The 6,096-nt window shown below is 40.8% G+C and overlaps 1 pseudogene; it reads right to left on the reverse strand.

Moving 5' to 3' along the window:
- Positions 1-5,107: 5,107 nt before the first annotated feature.
- LOC130018227 (60S ribosomal protein L23a-like) lies at positions 5,108-5,579 on the reverse strand (annotated as a pseudogene).
- Positions 5,580-6,096: the final 517 nt, after the last annotated feature.

Raw genomic sequence — 6,096 nt, forward strand, 5'->3', positions numbered from 1 at the left:
TCTCCGAGAGGGGCGGAGGAATCGAACCCGGCTCAGCCACGCTGGCTTCGCGCAAGGCAAAAGCCCTATCGCTGTGCTATCGCTCCAGCCCTTAAGAAATAAAAATAAATATATTGGCTACTATTACCTATAAGTTTCTTAAGGTATTATCAGATACATCATTTTAGAATCATCAACATACAAGTGTTTCAGTATTCTTAATCGTGTACGTATAACTCACATTTATAGGCATTATTCCAAACTCCATTTTCTCAATGCCTTTTCACCTTTACCTACCTCCTCTTCCTCTTCCTCTGTGTCATAGCATTCTTTATTGTCATAAAGCATTATTTTAAATTATATATTGATTCCTCTGTCTCTTTAACAATTTAAATAAAGTGCTGTTGCTTGAAGAGTTCTGAGAATATTATCAGATGTTTTGTCCCAGTGCTCAGTATGACGCCTGACACCTAGTTGGCGTTTTTATTTATTTTTTATTTTCTTTGCTTTTTGGGTCACATCTGGCAATGCACAGGGGTTATTTCTAGCTCATGCACTCAGGAATTACTCCTGGTGGTGCTCAGGGGACCATATGGGATGCTGGGAATCGAACCCGGGTTGGCTGCATGCAAGGCAAACACCCTACCCGCTGTGCTATTGCTCCAGCCCCTAGTTGGCATTTTTAAATACTCATCAGATCATTCTTACCACCCCCAGCCCTTCATCTACTGCTTTGTTCTGCCCCCTTTCTCTATGTTGAACCCCAACACTTCCCAGCAGTTCCATGAACCAAAGTATCCCTGATCACTGGAACTAGGAAAGCCTTGCTGAGAAGCAGGAGATGAACTTGAACCAGAAGGAGAGTTGCCCGCCAGGATGATGTAACCACTGCAGGAATACATGCAGGAAACGCAAATGGGGTGGAGAAAGAAAGGACACAGGCTCCTGTGTCCTCAGAGCTAAGAGATGACTTTGCACAAGTACTCAACTGCCCACTGCAATTGTGCCGGTGAAGCATTTGGGAGAGCAGATGACAAAAGGTTCACTGAAGAGCAGGAAGTGGAGACATAACGTGATGAAGACCTGGATTTGATTTTGGACTCTGCCATTTAGTGATATGTAACTTAAATTGTGTATGTGTGTGTGCATATAGATACATATATTTTTAAACCCTCTAAAAATTGCTTTCTTTGGCTGTTAAATGGAGTAATTGTTGACCACCTCATGTGATTGGTGAAGCAACTTAATGAGAGGCTATGTGAAAATTGAACATATGACAAACATTATTTTCTCAATGAGTGGACGGTACCCTCCACAATTATTTGATACTTGTCTTGAGTGATGTTAATTAGCCTCAGTGGGGGCTGGAGAGATAGCACAGCGGGGAGGGCATTTGCCTTGCATGCGGTCAACCCAGGTTCAATTCCCAGCATCCCATATGGTCCCCTGAGCACCACCAGGAGTAACTCCTGAGTGCAGAGCCAGGAGTAACCCCTGTGCATCGCCAGGTGTGACCCAAAAAACAAACAAAAAAAATTAGCCTCAGTGACTCTTTCCTTTCTGGCAGAATCAACCATCTCCTTATTTTCTTTTTAAGATATGAGATATATCTTGGATACACAAAACTAGAGATGTTCTATTTGACACCAGCACTAATCTCAAAGCACGATTTGACCCCGAGCACTAATCACTAAGCACTATTTCTACTCTTCCTGTTCCCTCAGACACTCAACTCGAATACTGAAACACTCTGCAAGCTTTCTCACAAGATAACGAACGTTCGTCTTACTCTCTGCACTGTTAGGCCTGAGTCCCTTTTAGAATTCACTTCAATCCCTCAAACATGCTTTTCGAAAGAAGACAATAAATGGGCCTGCACCTTTATTAATAGAATCTATTAAGACCTTTCTTCATTTTTTTCCAGAGCACTTTCACATCTTATGTTGTTTTGTTTCCTAATTGTGAGGCAGAGCTGGCATTGTGATCATTTCCAGTTTCTTTTCTTTTGCAAAAACACTTTTTTTTTAGCCCCGGAACTTAGCTAAGATGTTAATGTATTTGACTCAAGTCTTATTACTCACAAACAAATACTTTTCAATATTTGGGAAGGAATTATTTGAGCCACATGCATTCAGCTGTGCTCAAGGTCTATTCCTGGCTCTTTGCTCAAAAGTGACCCGGTACTGCTCAGGGGACCATTTGTGGAGCCAGAGATTCCAACCAAGGTTAGTGAGATGCAGAGCAAGTGCACTAACCCCTGTGTTAACTCTGTGTTATATCTGTCTCTCTCCCACATGCTAATATGTAGAGGAACATATATATATATATGCACTATACATATATAATATTTATACATATATAGGCTACCATATGTAACCTGCCCACACGGCAGAGTCTGGCAAACTCCCTGTGGCATACCCAATATGCCAAATACCAGTAATAATGATGGGTCTCATTCTCCTAACCCTGAAAGGGCCTTGAATATGACACTTTTTAAAAATCTCAGGGCTAGGGCGAAGGAGATGTTACTGGGGCCTGCTCGAGGCAATCGACAAACAACAGGATGATTGTGATCATGATATAGGCTAATTTATGAGAAAACAGATGAGGAATATAAGACCCTAATCCACTTTGTCCCTGAATTTCTCTTTCTTTGCTTTTTTGTTTTTTTCTTCCTTCCCTTTTTCTATTTCTACTTTTTTTCATCTTCCTCTCTCTCTTGTTCTGGTAACTGCATAGGTTTTTTTTATTTTTTTTATGCCCTTTCTCTGAAACTATGTTGCAAAACTAATGGAGTACTAAACTGCAAGCCGCAGAAAAAATAAAATGTAATACTCGTTTTTTATTATTATTTTGACAGTGTTCTTTTTAAGTGTAGTTAAGAGAAACTCAAGTTGGTTAATCATGCTGCAACAAGTTGCCTAAATTGAACTAATAGACTAAATGATGAAGTAAATATTTGCAGACTTACGTTGGCACTTCTTTTACCTTTTAAATAAACTACCATATAATCATCTGAATATAAAACAGCCCTAAAACAGTATCAACTCGCCATAACTTGAAAACTGAAACTTGGAAACTGCCAAGTGCATTACTTTGGTTACAGTACAATGACCCTGAATGTCCTTTTTTGCCTCTAGAAAATATGATAAAAAGCTTTGGGTGAGAATTCTCTTTACAGGCAGATTTTATGCTGCTGTCACAGGAGGGGGGAGGAAAAACAGCATTTGTAAGCAACCTTGAGTACAATATAATAAAATACACATTAAATTATTTTTTATAAATTTGACATCAAATGTATTGAATTTCTAAACGGCAGGAGTTTTTGTATTTTTTATAATTTTCCCATCTTATATGCATTATAAGTACTTTTTGCCTCCCCAAATTGAATTTTTTATTTGTATCTGTGTGCATAATATTCTAAGGTAAAATGTTAACAAAGGCATGCCATTATTCTTATTTTATATAAGATGAATTTTGTAGGGTAAATACCCTTAACTGTATAACATGTCAGTTTAATCAATAGGCTTAAAATGTCTAATCAAATAGTGACATTGTTTTCACTTACTGAATAAATGCCATCTTAATCTCTCTTAGTCTTTTATTTATTTTTTATTTATTATTTATTTATTTTTGCTTTTTTTGGGGGGGGTGTTAACCCCGGCAATGCACAGGGGTTACTCCTGGCTCTGCACTCAGGAATTACTCCTGGCGGTGCTTAGGGGACCACATGGGATGCTGGGAATCAAACCCAGGTTGGCTGCGTGCAAGGCAAATGCCCTACCCGCTGTGCTATCGCTCCAGCCCCTTCTCTTAGTCTTTTAAACTTTAAAATTGTTTAAATATTATGTTTTGAAGGACTTATAGATTCATAACAGAAACTAGAGATTATCAAGGTTAGCTAAAGTAGGGGCTGGAGTGATAGCACAGCGGGCAGGGCATTTGCCTTGCACGCAGCCAACCTGGGTTTGATTCCCAGCATCCCATGTGGTCCCCTGAGCACTGCCAGGAGTAATTTCTGAGTGCAGAGCCAGGAGTAACCCCTGTGCATCGCCAGGTATGACCAGAAAAGCAAAAAAAAAAAAAAAAAAAAGTTAAAGTATCTGTTGATAGCAATTCACATGGACTATCTTTTTAAAATTTATTTATAATTTATTAATTTTTCTTTTGGGGGGTCACACCAGGTGATGCTCAGGTATTACTCCTGGTTTGCACTCAGGAATTATTCGTGGTGGTGCCCTGGGAGCATATGGGATGCTGGGAATCGAACCCGGTTGGCCGCGTGCAAGGCAAATGCCCTATCCACTATACTATCACTCTGGCCCCACACATGGGACTATCTTATTTTGAAGGAACGTAAAAGGAAGCTATATATTCTACCCGAAGGAAAATGTTGGGGGACATTTTTAAAAAAACATTTTATTAATGAATTAGCTGGAGCGATAGCACAGTGGTAGAACGTTTGCCTTGCACGCAGCCAACATGGCCGAGCCGGGTTCGATTCCTCCACCCCTCTCGGAGAGCCTGGCAAGCTACCGAGAGAGAGTATCTTGTCCGCATTGCAAAGCCTGGCAAGCTACCCATGACGTACTCGATATGCCAGGCACAGTAACAACAAAGTCTCCAATGGAGACGTTACTGGGCCCGCTCGAGCAAATCGATGAACAACAGGAGGACCGTGACCATGATTAATGAATTAAGTTCTGTGACTTACAGTACTGCTGTTGGCATTTTCCCATGCCCATAACTCCAACACCACACCCATAACCAATGTGCCCACCTCTCTTCACCAAGAACCCCAATGATCATCTCTCTCATCCTCCTACGCTTAATTGTGTGGATCGGTTCTTCCATTATGTTTTCTTTGGCTCTTTGTATCTTGCTGTGTATCTAAGCCTTACATGTGAGTGAGATCATTCTCTAGCTATCTCTTTCTTTCTGACTTCACTTAGCATGATGTGCTCTTTTTTTAAAGAATTTTATTTTCATAAGGTTGTTCACATTCACTGATTACATTCAATATTTCAACACCAATCCCACCATCATTAAATCTTTCCACCACCATTATTTCGTTGTTTTTTTTTTATGGTGGAAAAATATTGTATTTAGGATTAGCCAACTGGACTGTTTAGATGATCCCAGTTTTGTTGGCAACATTCAAGGCGTCATAATCAGGAACCAGCCGAACGTATGCCTTTTTCTCTCCATCAGGCCTCATCAGGGTGTTGACCTTGGCTACATCAATGTCATCGAGCTTCTTCACAGCCTGTTTAATCTGGTGCTTGTTGGCCTTGACATTCACAATGAACACAAGTGTGTTGTTGTCTTCTATTTTCTTCCTGGCTGACTCAGTAGTCAGAGGCAACTTGATGATGGCATAATGGTCAAACCTGTTTCTCCTGGGGGCGCTCTTCCGAGGGGATTTGGGTTGCCTTCTCAGCCGCAGCGTTTTGGGTCTTCTGAAGGTGGGTGATGTGCGAATCTTTTTCTTTTTTCTGGCTGTGGATGCCTTTCAGCACTGCTTTCTTGGCCTTCAAAGCTTTGGCTTTGGCTTCAACTTTGGGAGGGGCATGGACTTCCTTCTTGGCCTTTGGTGCCATTTTCGTAAAAAGTCACCACCATTATTTTGAATTTTCCCACCACTATTCAAGCTAACATGATGTTCTCTAGTTCTATCTCTGTTGCAGTATTGCATGCTTTTGTTCTTCCTTAGAACTGCATAGTGTATGCATAGCACAACTTCTTGATTCACTCATTTGATGCCGAGCATTCTGGTTGTTTACATATCTTGGCTATTGGAAACCACGTTTCCGTGTGGTGATGAACATAGGCGTGTGGATATCCTTTCAAAATAATGCTTTTGTGTATAGGGGATGGATTCCAAGAAGTGGGACTGCTGGGTTTTATGGGAGTTGTCGTCCTATTTTTAGATACATCTCCATTTTGCTTTCCACAGAAGCTCAACTGAGAAGACATTTCCACCAAAGGTGAATGAGGATTCCTTTCTCGCCACAACCCCAACACTGTTTCTTTCCACACTCTTCTTTTTATAAGCAATATCAGGGCTGGTATGATAACACAGTGGGTAGGGCGTTTTACCTTGCATGCAGCCAACCC

The sequence above is a fragment of the Sorex fumeus genome, unplaced genomic scaffold (genome assembly GCF_029834395.1).
Source record: "Sorex fumeus unplaced genomic scaffold, SorFum_2.1 ptg000241l, whole genome shotgun sequence".
NCBI classification, from domain to species: Eukaryota; Metazoa; Chordata; class Mammalia; order Eulipotyphla; family Soricidae; genus Sorex; species Sorex fumeus.